A 14,575-nucleotide genomic window follows, 5' to 3' on the forward strand; every position below is an offset into this window, starting at 1 on the left:
TGATGGGACTGGCAAGTATTTGAAAATTAATGTGGCCCTGTGAATTATGTTCCATAAAGATAAACAATTTCCTTTGTGTATTTTTTCTCAGAATTGGAAGTAATTATTTTCCCTCTACATTCTGTTATATAGTTGCAAGCTTACATTTGTCCATTTGTGTTTGGCACTAGCTTGCATTTGAAATCAGATTTTTTTCCTTTTAGTTTTAGCTACAAATTGATGTATTTCACAAGATCCTTAGGGTTCAAGTTTCTCTTTTACATGCAGTGGAAGAATCTGCAGGCACCAGAGAAACTACCAAAGAGAATTAAATATAATGAAAACTGGACACATTCTTACAAATGTCAAACCAGACATTTCAGCCAAACTGAAATCTTAGCAGAGTAAAGAGAATAGTAAGCACTGTTAAAAAAAAATAAAAGACTCTGTATTCTAAATCATCACGTCTGTTATTCTTTTAGTGACCAACTCCCATTTCCTATAACCTATGGGTCGCTTTCAATGAATTTGTTTCTTAAGTTACCAAAGATTTCAAAATGCAGACTGCTGAGGCAGTCAGATGAGAGGGCTTGGGGGAAAATAACATCCATTTTATTTATTTATTTATTTATTTATTTATTTATTTATTTATTTATTTATTATTGAGAGATGGAGAGAGAGAGAGCGAGCATGAGCGGGGGAGGGGCAGAGAGAGAGGGAGACATAGAATCCGAAGCAGTCTCCAGGCAGCACAGAGCCCGACGCGGGGCTCGAACCCACAAACTGTGAGATCCTGACCTGAGCTGAAGTTGGATGCTTAACAACTAAGCCACCCAGGTGCCCCAAGAGTATCCATTTTAATATTAACCAAATCTATTAAATACCACATAATTAATGAGAATCTGCCATTACTTCAGCATCCTATTAGCACTAAGAAAACAGAGTAAGGCTCCTTCTACACTTGAGATTTGAGATTGAGAAAATAAAACAAGATAAGATTAACCTGCATAAAATGACTAGAAATGAATGATATGAAGTAGAAGGAGTTTCTGACTAAAGAGATTCATTAGATGATATATGTCCCACACTCACCTGGCCTGCTTCATTAAACATTATTAGCTCAGTTTAGACAATATCAATTTCTTTTAATATAGAGCCATGAGTTTTTCCTTTGAAGATCTCCTTTCGAAATAATTTTTGAAGACTTCATTGTTTTTATTCAACAAATATTTAGTGCTCACTAGGTACTAGGAACTCTCCAAAGGGCAATGGATACAGAAGTAAATAGAACTATGACATAGAACAAGACAAAGTACACCAACATATAAATGCACCTATTGTCACAGATTTTAAACTCTAGAAGGAAGAGAGGAAAAATTTAGGTTTTATTACATGTATATACACACATACACATACACACATATACATGTATATATAAATGTATATATGTGCACATGTATACACACACACACACACACACACACACACACAGCATGTCAAATGGTTATGCTGATAATAAAAGGCACAACTGAGAAAAACCAAGGAGTCCAGATGACAAGTTTGAGAGTTTGCAATTTTAGTTGGGGGGTTTCCGACAGATGTCACTGAAAACATGTTCTTGGCACAAAGGCCTTATAGAGTGAGGGAGAGAGCCAGGAAACATGTGAGGGAAAACAAGTACCAACACACTAGAGGGATTTGTCTTATATATTCAAAGAAGAGCAGATAGAGCGTGATGAGATTTGGTGAACAAGATGGAAAGAAGCAGAAGATGAGATAATAGCAGGGTCATCAGATTAGGCAGAGCCTTTGTGGCTACTGTAATACCTTTGGTATGTGTTACTCACAGAAAATATTACTTCAGAACACTACTATGATTTGACTTGAGTTCTGAAAGGATCACATTTGTTACTCTCTTGGTAATAGGTCATAAGGAAGTGGGAGATCTGGTGGGAGCCTATTCCAATAATAAGATAAAATCTGATTTTAGCTTGATAGGATAGCTGATTTTAAGGTGATAGGGGTGAAATAAGTGATAAGCAGCAGGATTTTTATATATCTTTAAGACAAGGTTAACAATTTAGTGACAGATTAGACATAGGGTGTGAGAAAAGAGGATTCAAGACAAATCCTGGAGTAGTACAGGAGGAACTTCAAGGGTAAGAGATCATTTTTAAAAAATGGAATAAATTCATTGCAGAGGAAACAATGATAATGAAGAAAAGAGGCTGGAGATTTGGAGCAATGGACAAACTAGGAGAAAAGATGGGATCTCCTGGGGAGGTGAACGGATAAGTCTCAGGAGCATGAGAGGCTTATGGATAGTAGCAGGTAGGAAGGCAGAATGAGTGGGTGCAGATGTGGGCAGCAAGAGTGCTACAGTGATGGCAGTGAAGGCAAATCCCATATATTCGTGTTGTTGGGTACTCATCTCTTTCTGCCATTATTCATATCTGTAACTTTGTATTCCTCCAGTCATGTGTCACATTCCTTTAGTCTGCTACTTAATCTTAAAAAATATTTTATTAGGGAGAGGAAAAGAGGTAAAGAGGAAAAAGAAAGAGAATAAGGCAGCAAAATAATGTAGGGAGAATAAAAAGAAGAGGGAGAGAAGAAAGCAAGAGTGACACAGAGAGAGAAAGAGAGAGAAGAAAGAGTAGAGATTCAATGATTAGAGCTCCGTATTTTAGCAACCAAGGTGAGGAGAAACAAAGATTTAATTAGAATTGATAAATTAGAAGCTTGATAGTGACAGGAATTAAATTTTTAAGGCTAACAGTGAGATTTGCATAGCTGTCCCTCAAAAATATCAGCATAATTAATTAAGTGCTCAAAGTGGCAGAGAGTTTTAAAGAAAGAGAGTGTTAATCTGTATTTGTGTATTTAGAATTTAATCTAGAGACAAAGCAACCTAAAGCTGTACAAAGGCTTAATTCCAAAAACAGCCTTATATACATGGAGGGTAAATCTTTCTTTTTTTAAAATAGGAGTAGATTTTATAACAGAGATGTTTATACTTCTCTGCTACATATTTATTCTTAGATATTCAATTTGCTCTCTGAAATGCTATCATCTAAAATTTACATTAAAATTATTTTAAAATTTATAGGAGAGAATATCCCAGGTTCCAAGACCTTGAATCCCTCATGTGTATACACCTTGATCAAGCAGTTTTAGTTGTATTTAGGGGAAATAACTGAGGTAAGGGCAATATTCCTCTCTTTAGCATTGAAAATAAATTTGTTCTCAGGAAACTGATGAGATACTATGTACATTATATTTTATTATCTATCTCTGAGGGTAAATACTGAGACTATAAATTTGTGACTACATAGTTTGGGTAAATGTACAACTCTAATTTAGAGAAAGTAGGAGCAAAATGTGATTTAATAAGCAGATTTTCATACTTCAGAAAATTCACTTTCTTTTTTTTCTTTTTTTAATTAAAAAATATTTTAGGGGCACTCAGGTGGTTCAGTCAGTTAAGTATCAGACTTCGGCTCAGGTCATGATCTCACAGTCTTTGAGATAGAGTCCTGTGACAGGCTCTGTGTTGGCAGCTCAGAGCCTGGAGTCTGCTTCAGATTCTGTGTCTCCCTCTCTCTCTGCCCCTCCCCTGATCACGTTGTCTCTATCTCTCTCTCAAAAATAAATAAAACATTTTAAAAAATGAGCTGTCAGCACAGAGCCCAATGCGGGGCTTGAACCCACAAACTGTGAGATCATGACCTGAGCCGAAGTTGGATACTTAACTGACTGAGCCACCCAGTCAATAAACAAACATTTAAATGTTTATTTATTTGAGAGAGAGAGAGAGAGAGAGAGAAGCAGAGTGGGGTAGAGGTGGAGAGAGAGAGAGAATCTTAAGTAGGCCCCACGTTCAGTGTGTAGCTGGGCATGGGGCTCAATCCCATGACCCTGGGATCATGACCTGACCCAAAATCAAGAGTCTGATAGTCAACTGACTGAGCCACCCAGGTGCCCCAAAAAATTCACTTTATGATTTTTTTATCATGTTGTGTGAGCATAGATGATGACCAGACACCTTTGAGAAGGGGTCTATTTTTGATGCACATACAAAATCAATAATCTGCACATAAAACATTAAGCAAGTAGTTTGTATTACCACAGTTTTGATTATGGTGACCTTATTTACTATAGGCAAGAATCTTTTGGAGACTGCTTTATATTTTTTAATTTAAATAACAGAATAAGTAAGTGTAACACAAATTCTGAATGGTTTCTTTTGCTTCCTTATACATTGAGCAGGGTCTAGAAAGACAAGAAACTGCTTGTCTTTATATACATACACACACACACACACACACACATATATATAATTAACTGTGTGAGTTTAATTGCATACCTTGGTTATGGGTCACTTGGCAGACATTATTAAAAAATGATTTAAGCTTAAGTAACTCCAGCTTCACTTTATTTTAGAGGGAGTGATAGAAGAAATTGAAATAGTCTCAAAAGCTAGAATTCAGGGCATTTGTACATGAGATTAGTATCTGTGAGTGAAATTGAACACTCTTACAATGTTTTCCTATAGTCTGTAAACCTTTACATTTACATTCTCCCCCTGGGTTTTGTTTTGTTAAAAAAAATTAAAGAGAAAATAGATAATATTTTATAATCCACAATTCCCACTCCAAGTGATCAGAAATGAGGAAGAATTCAATATTTATTAAGACAAACCTTATGCTACACAATATGCCTGATAATTTTATAGATATTATCATACTCATGTCTCACAATAGCCCTATGGATTAGCTATTACTATCTCCATTTGGTAGAAGATGGAATGGAGACACAGAAAGGGAAACGTCTTGCTAAATAACTTCTAAATGACAGAACAGAAATTAGAACCCCAAAATGATTACCTTCCAAATTTATCACCTCCTGCCTTTCCCTTCCCATAGATATGGTGAGGATAAAAAACCTCAAATTGCCAAGACTGAAGATTTTCAAAATCTTCAGTCTATTCTACTTACAGGTTTTTTTTTTTATCACAAACCTATATTTGTACTTTGATTTCACTTTAAAGGACTTAAAACATAAGTGGAGAAAGATGAAAAACGTTAAAGAATGTTAATTCAATTCAAAATACATTTCTTGAGCATTAGCTATGTGTACAGTATCTTCTTAAAATTCCTCTTGGGGGAACAGAAAAAAAAATAGGAAAATATTCCATCTACCTCACCCTTAGCATGCTGCAAGAGAGCTTTAAGTATTTAACTGCTTTCATACAATGTTATTACATAACATAATGTACTTTTAATAATACTAATATCAACATGAGCAAAGGAGACTGAAGATAATATAACCATCAAACTCCTTCTAATTATCAGCCAGAATCATTGAGACTCCTAATCTTGACATTTTCCCTGTTTGTTTAAACACCAATCAATTTTGTTCTGAGTCTGACTGAATGCCTTAATTCTTTACACAGTTGATGTAATTTAAGCTCAAGGATGCACCATAATGACAAAATCCACAGAGTCAAAGGTCCTTAGGGCTAAAGTTCTTATACAAGTCTATTTAATCAGAGGGAACCTCAATAGAAGGAAGCTAATGTTGATGCTGTTCTTAAACAAATTAAACCTGCAATGCTTCTCTGTAGCTGGTAAAAGTTTCCATCTTGATTAAGGAATCTTTTGAAACTTTTTGGACAGCAAAGAAACCACAGAAAATGTCTTGGTGGACCAAGTAGACATAAATCAGAAATAAGGAGATTCTATTTCCTTGACGTACAGACTGTTTTCCATGGAAAAGAGAGGATCCCTCTCTTCAATTTGAACAATGTCTGTACCTTCCACATGCAAGTGACATTTGGAAAGTTTCAAACAAGCTTAACAAACTTAAGATAGGCTGGAGGGAGACCAAAGTATATATGAAATCTGAAAGAAGATAGTTCACATGGGGCAACATGTCTAAAGTTTCATTTTTTTCAGTCTAAGATTCTTAAGTGCAAACTATTGTCCATTTCTTTTGAGAAGGTGAATAAGTTCATGGACAAATCTTAGCATTATATTCTTCCTTTCTACAAATGACAAAATTAATCATTTACATTAATATTGAAATTATAATTAAACATTTCTTGACAAATGACATCACAGACTTTGTAGGAAAATTAATAAATATATGTGCAATAATGTTCATAACAGCACTAATCACAATAGCTAAAAGTTGAAACGAATCCAAGTTCCCACCAATGGATGAATGCATAAGCAAAGTGGGATAAAGCCATGTAATGGACATTCTTCAGTCATAAAAAAGAAACTAAGTACTGATACGTGTTGAAATGTGGATGAACCTCAAAAACACCATACTCAGTGAAACAAACCAAACAAAAAATGTTTGCAATTGATAGTGGTGATAGTTTTATAACATTGTGAAGGTGCCACAAACCACTGAATTGTACATTGTAAAGTGGTTTATTTAATGTTATGTGGATTTCAATTCAATATTTTAAAATGAAGATGTGATTCATAATTACTCTGGAATAGCAGGTATAAACTAAAACTATTCCTGGAAACCCAGGACATATGGCCTCCCTATTTATAAGGTGTTCATCTCAAACCACAAAATCTGATTCTGTGGGAATGAAGTATCTTGAGAATTTGTTTTCAAAGACTTAAATTTTGTTCAGTGCTCTTCTTTCCTGTTTGGAGGAATTCATTTTAGGTCATTATTAGTGCTTTCTATATTTTTCTCCAAATTGGGGAAGTTATGTACAACATGTTTAATAATGACTAAAATACTATATTAAATTACTTTTTATTGCATTATATCACAATATATTTGTTTTTATTTTCTTTCCCATTTTCAAGGATAATTGTTTAAAAAAAGTCTATCTCATCATGATTTATCTTTCCATAAGCTTCTCTCTTGTGATTGTGTATAAAAGGGACAAGTTCTCCATGATTCAAAAGGCTATGTTACTTTGAGGTTCTGCAGTTAGTGGAAACTATATCCTCTTGATGTAGCAGATCTCAGAGCGGAATGGCAACATAAAGCTTTATGAAGGCAGTTTTGTGGATGTCAGTGCTCTATATGAATATCCATATCTCATGGACAGACATAGTATTAGAGCTTTCAATGTCCAGGCCCTCGAAGTCTCACAAGGATTGGAGTAGGAGTGATGGTCACTGTGACCTGAAAATGAAGATGTGTTGACCACCCTGAAATCCAAACTATTAGTTTACTCTTTAATGGCAAGGGCCTTTCTTCTGTATCAACCAGCCATTGCACATGGGCCTCCTCAATGACTTTTGTTAAAGTCACTTTCTTCAATCAAGGGCAGTCATGGAGAGAGACTAAGGTGAGAACTATCAGCTGTCATCGCCTCCAGCAGCAGCGAAAGGATCACAACAGCATGGAGAACCAGGATCTAGGCTGTGTGTATGTATCGACAGTATCTATAGTTATCAAAATGAAAGCCCAATGATCAGGTATAAATGCCTGGGGCACCTGGGTGGCTCAGTCGGTTAAGTGTCTGACTTCAGCTCAGGTCATGGTCTCATGGTTTATGGGTGTAAGCCCCATGTCACACTCTGTGCTGACAGCCAGAGCCTGGAGCCTGTTTCAGATTCTCTATCTCCCTCTCTCTCTGACCCTCCCCTGCTCACACTATCTCTCTCTGAAATAAATAAAAAACAAAACAAAACAAAAAAACATTAAATGCCTAGCATGTTCTAGTTAAAGGAATCACTCAGTTAATATTGGTCTTCTGAATAAATGTGGGAACAGGAATTTGAAGGAAGCAAGATTTGAACTTTCAGAGGAAAGAGCATGTATAATGACTCATTGATGAAGGGCTAGTAGAGAAGGAATACACCTAATTATAGGAAAAGAAAGATTTTTAGAAATAGTTGGAGATAAGACAGGACAGTTGGTGCTACACTGTGTTTGCATTTAAGCCATAGAGAAATAAAGTCATGGGTGTTAGAAAAGTCATCTTCTCTTTCACATGAAAGTACAGAGGATGGGCAAGGGCATTTGAAGATATTTACTTATAAAAGGAATGATATGTGGGATGATTATGGCCTGAAGGGTCAGTTACCAAGGCGGCTGGAAGTAATCTCATCACATGTTGAACAGATGCTAGTGATGGAGACAACAGGGGGACACAGAGAAATTGACAGGTTTAAGTCATACACTGACCATTGAATATCAGAGATAACAGGGAAATGCACATCAGAGACCACCTACCTTCATAGATTGAACACTGTAGAATGGTATAGTTGATGGCAACTAGAAGCAATAACATTTGGGTTGGAGGAAAATAATACTTTCTATTTTAGATATAGTAAGATTGAAGTAACATAGGTTCCTCTTATTAGAACCTTAGATATGTCAGCACAAAGTGAAGAGCCCCAAGGGGTTCTCATGCTGGGATTTGCCACTTCCACTATAAACCTATATGTCCTCTTCCGTACCTAATAAGGTTGCTAAATCTAAAGGGAAAATTGTTTCTTTTTTGTTTCCATCCCATCATCTGTACCTGCAACGAACACCAATTATAGTGCCTTTAACAGGACCAGTTCCAAGTTTTTATTGAGTCAGCCCACACGCCTCGCTGAAGAAGCTATAGTCCTCACAGACTAGATGGCTGCACTTCACTGAAGGACAAAGTGATTAATGGATGGCCTTTACTTTGCCAAGCTTTGGAGGATCAGACAAGAATAAGAACCATTTATGTATTAAATAAATGATAAAGATACTATTTTTCGCCAGACATTAAATCCCTAAATAGAAATGCATTAAGTTTGACTGCGACTTCCAAATTGTTTTCTCCAGGGGTGGAGAGATTCTGGGAAATAGTTATCATGGTTCAGATATGCTTGGAAATAGACATCCTAGGGGCACATCAGCTGAATGGGCAGAATTTCTGTTATTGGTTAGGCTGAGTGGTCACCACAATCTTAATGAAGTCAAGGTCAGGGGTTGGGTCTCTTTCTGGGTCAGTTAATTCTGTTTCTTCCTTGAAAGTGGACTCATAAGTCAACTATCTCACAAAATGGGAAATCTCACAGTGAGAGAGTATATGGCTGCTTCAGCAAAGCATATCATTGCCAATGAGAAAACACAAAAAATTATATATCTTGTTAATGGTGGTTGGAAGTGCAGCCATGGAGTCTAAGTGTATATGGTATATAAAATATGTGGTTTCTCAGAGATTATTCTAGGGTTTCCATTTTGTTTTGCCCATTTGACAATCACTAAGCATCATCTGTACATCTGGCCCATAAAACACATTTGAGAGATATTTATTGAATGTATGAATACATACATTAAGGTATCAATATCTATATGGTATGTGCTAGCTGAATTACTTTTTTTTTCTAAATTTTTTTTATGTTTTATTTATTTCTAGGAGAAATAATATTTCTAGGAGAGAGAGACGGTGTGAGCAGGGGAGGGTCAGAGAGAGAGGGAGTCACAGACTGAAACAGGCTCCAGGCTCTGAGCTGGCAGTCAGCACAGAACCCAATGCGGGGCTCGAACCCACGAACCGCGAGATCATGACCTAAGCGAAAGTCGGACGCTTAACTAAGCCACTCAGGCGCCCCGTGGTAGCTGAATTACTTAAACATAAGTTAACTTACACACAAAAAGGAGGTGAGTCTTGCCCAAAGTCACACAGTTGGAGTGTGCAAGAACCAAGATTCAGGCCAGATTTTCTGAATCCAAAGCCAGTATAAACACTGTTTCATTTTCTAGTAAAAGCAGAAAATTAATAATAGTAATTAATAATAATATGAATACAATATAATTAAAATTCACTCTAGGAGTATTTAAACTTACAGAAAAGAGATGCCAAGAGTTTCACCTGAGCAAAGACTCAAAAATGGGAATGAATATGAGGACAGGATCAGCTGCACGCATGAAGGGGAACAATAAAGTTACAGAATAATAAATTATAGAGAACAGAAAATCATAATTAAAAAAGTAAAATATAGAATTTTGTTGGTAATAAAGTGAAATAGATTAAAGTAACAATGAGCTTGCTTTTTTTTATTAAACCAATATTCATGAAAGCCTCATATGTGCCAACTATATGAAAAAAAAGATGTACATATAGATTCCTAATTTTGGTAAGGGTATGGTGTAATGATCAGCTTCATATTCAATTACTGGAGATATAAAATGTAAATACTTTCAAGGAAATGATTTAGCAATGTGCTTCAATAGTCATTTAAGATGTTCATACTATTTCACCAAGGAATCCTTCCTCGGCCCATTCTATGGCTCTATCCTTTCTCTTTTTCTTTTTTTGAAATGAGGAACAAGGACCCAGCTGCCTCTGTTGATGTGGGATTTGCTGTTGTTGACAAAACTGTGGGTAGAAGAGCTGCTTTTAGAGATTATCCATTGGACTCTATCCTTAATAAAAGAATCAATACCTAGGAAAATATTTATATACAGGGCATTTATAGAAACATTTATTCTGGCAAAACATACATATATATAACCTGGGGAATAGGGCAGTCAATTAATACATCATAATATGCCTATGTGATTGTATATAATGCAGTTTTTAAAATGCTATTTTGATGACACATGTAATTACAAGGTAGAAATGATCATAATATAGTGATATGTGAAAAGGTGGTATATAATGAAGAATATACAGTATGTCTTCAATTTTGAAAATTGCATGAATAAAGCAGAGTTAATTTATTCATACTATAATATGCAAATGAATGAAGTTTCATTACTTCCCATACTCAATATAATATCCTTCACCAGGCCCACCACACTGGAAAGAAAATAATTTACTTTAAACTTGACAGATATTAGTATCTCATTTGTGGAGCATGAATGCTCTTCCACCCCCACACATGTTCTTGTCCAAGATGGTACTAGATACATAGAGAAATAGGAGGATAAAGGGCTTCAGGTCCTTAAAGAATCTTTTTTAAAAAATGTTTATTAATTTAGTTTTGAGAGATCAGGGGGAAGGGCAGAGAGAGAGGGAGAAAAAGAATCTCAAGCAGGCTCCATGCTATCAGTGCAGAGCCTGACATAGGGCTCAATGTTGGCAAACAGAGAGATCATAACCTGAACCAATCAAGACATTTAACCAACTTAGTCACACAGGCACCTCATCCTTAAAGAATCTTCTTCTGACCTTCAGTGATCCATGCTCTGCAATGACTGGTTTCCTAGAAGGGTGCCACTGGAAGTGCAGTTTGTTCTTTTTTTGTTGTTTGGGACAACCTGCTGGTCATACCACTGATGTCTATAGACCCATTTACTGCATCAGCATCGCAACCTCTGTTCTTATTCTAGGTGGGTGCCCATCTATCCCCTGTATTTCAGTGTTTTTTATATATCCTCAAAGGGAAAGATTAAATTTATTGATCCCTTAAATACCAGGTAAAGCCAAGGATGATGGGATATGTTTCAGTCTCATACCTAAATGCCTCCTACCACTTCATATTCCATGCTATGTTAGACGCACCTCAAAGCCAAAATCCTAGTTTGTGTTTAGCTTTCCTATATAATCCATGTTAAGTATACTACAGTAGTGTTTCTTATACAGAGGGGATATGTTCCAAGAACTCCCTCCCAGTGGATGCCTGAAACCCTATATATATAATGTTTTCTTCTTATACATGGATACCTGTAATGAAGTTTAATCTAAAAATTAGGCACAGTAGGAGAATAACAATAGTAATTAATAATAGAACAATTATAATATGCTATAATAAAAGTTATATAAATGTGTTCTCTCCCTCTGTTTGAAATATCTTATTAAACTAAACTCACTTTTCTTCATGTGATTATGTAAAATGATAAGATGCTACACAATGAGATGAAGTGAGGGAAATGACATAGACATTGTGATGTAGCATTAGGCTACTCTTGATCTTTTGACCATAAGTCAGAAGAAGCATCACCTACTTTCAGACTGTGGTTGATTCATGGGTAATTGAAACTATAGAAGGGGCGGGGTACTTTCCTTACACTAATATTCTGTGGTTCCTTCATACCTCTTAGATATTTTATAATTCACCTATCTGGTCCTGAGGTGGGGATGAGAAAGGACTAAGAACATTCATTTTAAAACTTCTAGCTCTATCTCCTCCCCATGGCCAGAGGACCCAGGAGAGCTAATATGCTCATGACTGTAATTCAGATCTTGAGTTTTCCTGGAATATATTAGAATACTGTGATCTAAACCACCAGACCTAGATCATGAGAAGCTAATTAGTAGCTGCAGAAATTTGGAAAATCTGTTCTTTTCCTTATGAATCCTTCCTTCCTTCCTTCCTTGTATGAAAGCTTATTTATTTTGAGAAAGAGAGAGGCAGAGAGAAAGAGAGAGAGAATCCCAAGTTCTGATGTGAGGCTCAACCTCACAAACTGTGAGACCATGCTCTGAGCTAAAATCAAGAGTCAGATGTTCAACTGACTGAATCAACCAGGCACCCCTGGATTCTTACTTTCTAGATGCCATGGCAAGTTCAAACCAAAAGCCATGTTTTTATAATGATTTTTTAAATGGATTCCAAAAATCTTACATTGAAAGTAGATACACTTTTTCTTCCACAGCAAAATCCAATTTTGCTTTCCCTAGGACACTAAAACTCATGACTCAGCCTGGAGGTAGAAGTCTACAAGGAAATACAATTCCCTTGATTTTGATAAACCCCTCCAAAACAAAACAAAACAAAACAAAACAAAACAAACCGTGTTCTATTTAAGCATACAAACTGAGGAAAAGAAAGCATATAAAAATGGCAATAAAAATTCTGGCTATTAAGATTAGGAGCAAATTTTATTTTCATCTTCATAGCTTTGCAGTTTTCAAATACAGTCATGCCTCATTTTACTGCACTTTGCTATACTGTACTTCATAGACATTACCTTCTTTACAAATTGAAATTTTGTGGCAGAGCTGCATTGAACAAGGTTGTCAGCACCATTTTTCCAACAGCATTTGCTCAATTCATGTCTCTGTCTCCATTTTGGTAATTCTTGCAATATTTCAAACTATATCATTATTATTATGTTTGTTATGGTGGCCTGTGATCAGTGATTATGACTCAGTGAAATCTCAGATTATGGTTAAGGATTTTTTAGCAATACTGTATTTTTATTTTTTAAAATATTTTTTAACATTTATTTATTTTTGAGAGAGACAGAGACAGAATGCAATCTGGGGAGGGGCAGAGAGAGAGGGAGACACAGAATCCAAAGCAGACTACAGGTGCTGAGCTATCAGCACAAGGCCCGATATGGGACTGAAACTCACAAACTGAGAGATTGTGGCCTGAGCCAAAGTTGGCTTCTTAAATGACTGACCCACCCAGGTCCCCCACATATTGATTTTTTAAAATAATGCTACTTCACACTTAATAGACTATAACATAGTGTAAATGTAAGTTTTATATGCATTAGGAAATCTAAAAATTTATTTGACTCGCTTTATTGCAATATTCACTTTACTGTGGTGGTCTGGAACCAAATCCACAATATCTCTGAAGTATGCTTGTAATCTAAAACAATTATGTATAATTTTCATAATGATTAAAAAATGCTAAAATAATCTGTATTGATGTAATCTTTTTTTTTTTAACATTCTTCTCTCTCAGAAAACAAAATAAAACAAAACAAAACAACTTATTTTATAATGTTTTGGCTGCTGTAGCCTACATTTTTAAAACACTGTGGGGAAAATCCCTCTGCTTCTGTGAAATTAAGAATCTTTAAAAATATACTTATTTTTTAAATTTTTTATTTGATTTTTTTCAAAGTAGACATTTTTCTAGGAGACAAGCTGGTCTGACTCAGAGTAGAGTTCTTCATCACTTTATGGTGGGTCTTGCATTACACAACATCTGGTTATACCTCATTTTGCCAGTAACATTTTATCCAGGACATTTTGTTCTCATTAATTATGATACATAGAGGGGATCACTGTGTTATTTTTATGTTTCCAAGTCTCATGTAAGGCAGGCGATGGGGTTTTTGTGGAGTGGGGTATAGGGACTAGGGAGAGCCATATCCCAATGGAATGACAGGTGAGTAACCAAGATGATGCTGCATTACTGCAAGCAGAAGTCAAGTTACCAGACAACTGTTCATGATCTACAATGTTTGGTCTGTGGATGTTTTATTAATGGTGACTCTAGCAAATGCAATTTGAAGTTGTGTACTTCAAAAAATCAATCGTCTCATTCAGTCATTCCATAAGAATTTGTTAAATATGTACAATTAAGTATATCAAATGTAATCAAGGATGCAATGACAAAAACTAAGAAAAAGAAAACAACACAAATGATCCCTGATCTTAAAGGTTTTATAATACACTGAGGAAGACAATGTGTAAATAGCTAAATATACACTAGAGAACAGAAACAAAAAGAGCCCAAGCTTTATATTGTGTTTAGTTACATGATTAACTCTGTTGATGAATTTGGAAGACAATTCAGATGTACAGAATTGGAGCTGGCTTTATATAAAGACCAAATCAGCTTTATATAAGCAAAGAAGTACAGGAGGTTGTTTTAAGCTGAGGGAATGGGTGATACAGGATACCATTGTCATTATTGCAGGCTATGGTCACCAGGACCCAATT

This window comes from Crocuta crocuta, unplaced genomic scaffold, assembly GCF_008692635.1.
Source record: "Crocuta crocuta isolate KB4526 unplaced genomic scaffold, BGI_CrCroc_1.0 scaffold36, whole genome shotgun sequence".
Classification (NCBI taxonomy): Eukaryota; Metazoa; Chordata; class Mammalia; order Carnivora; family Hyaenidae; genus Crocuta; species Crocuta crocuta.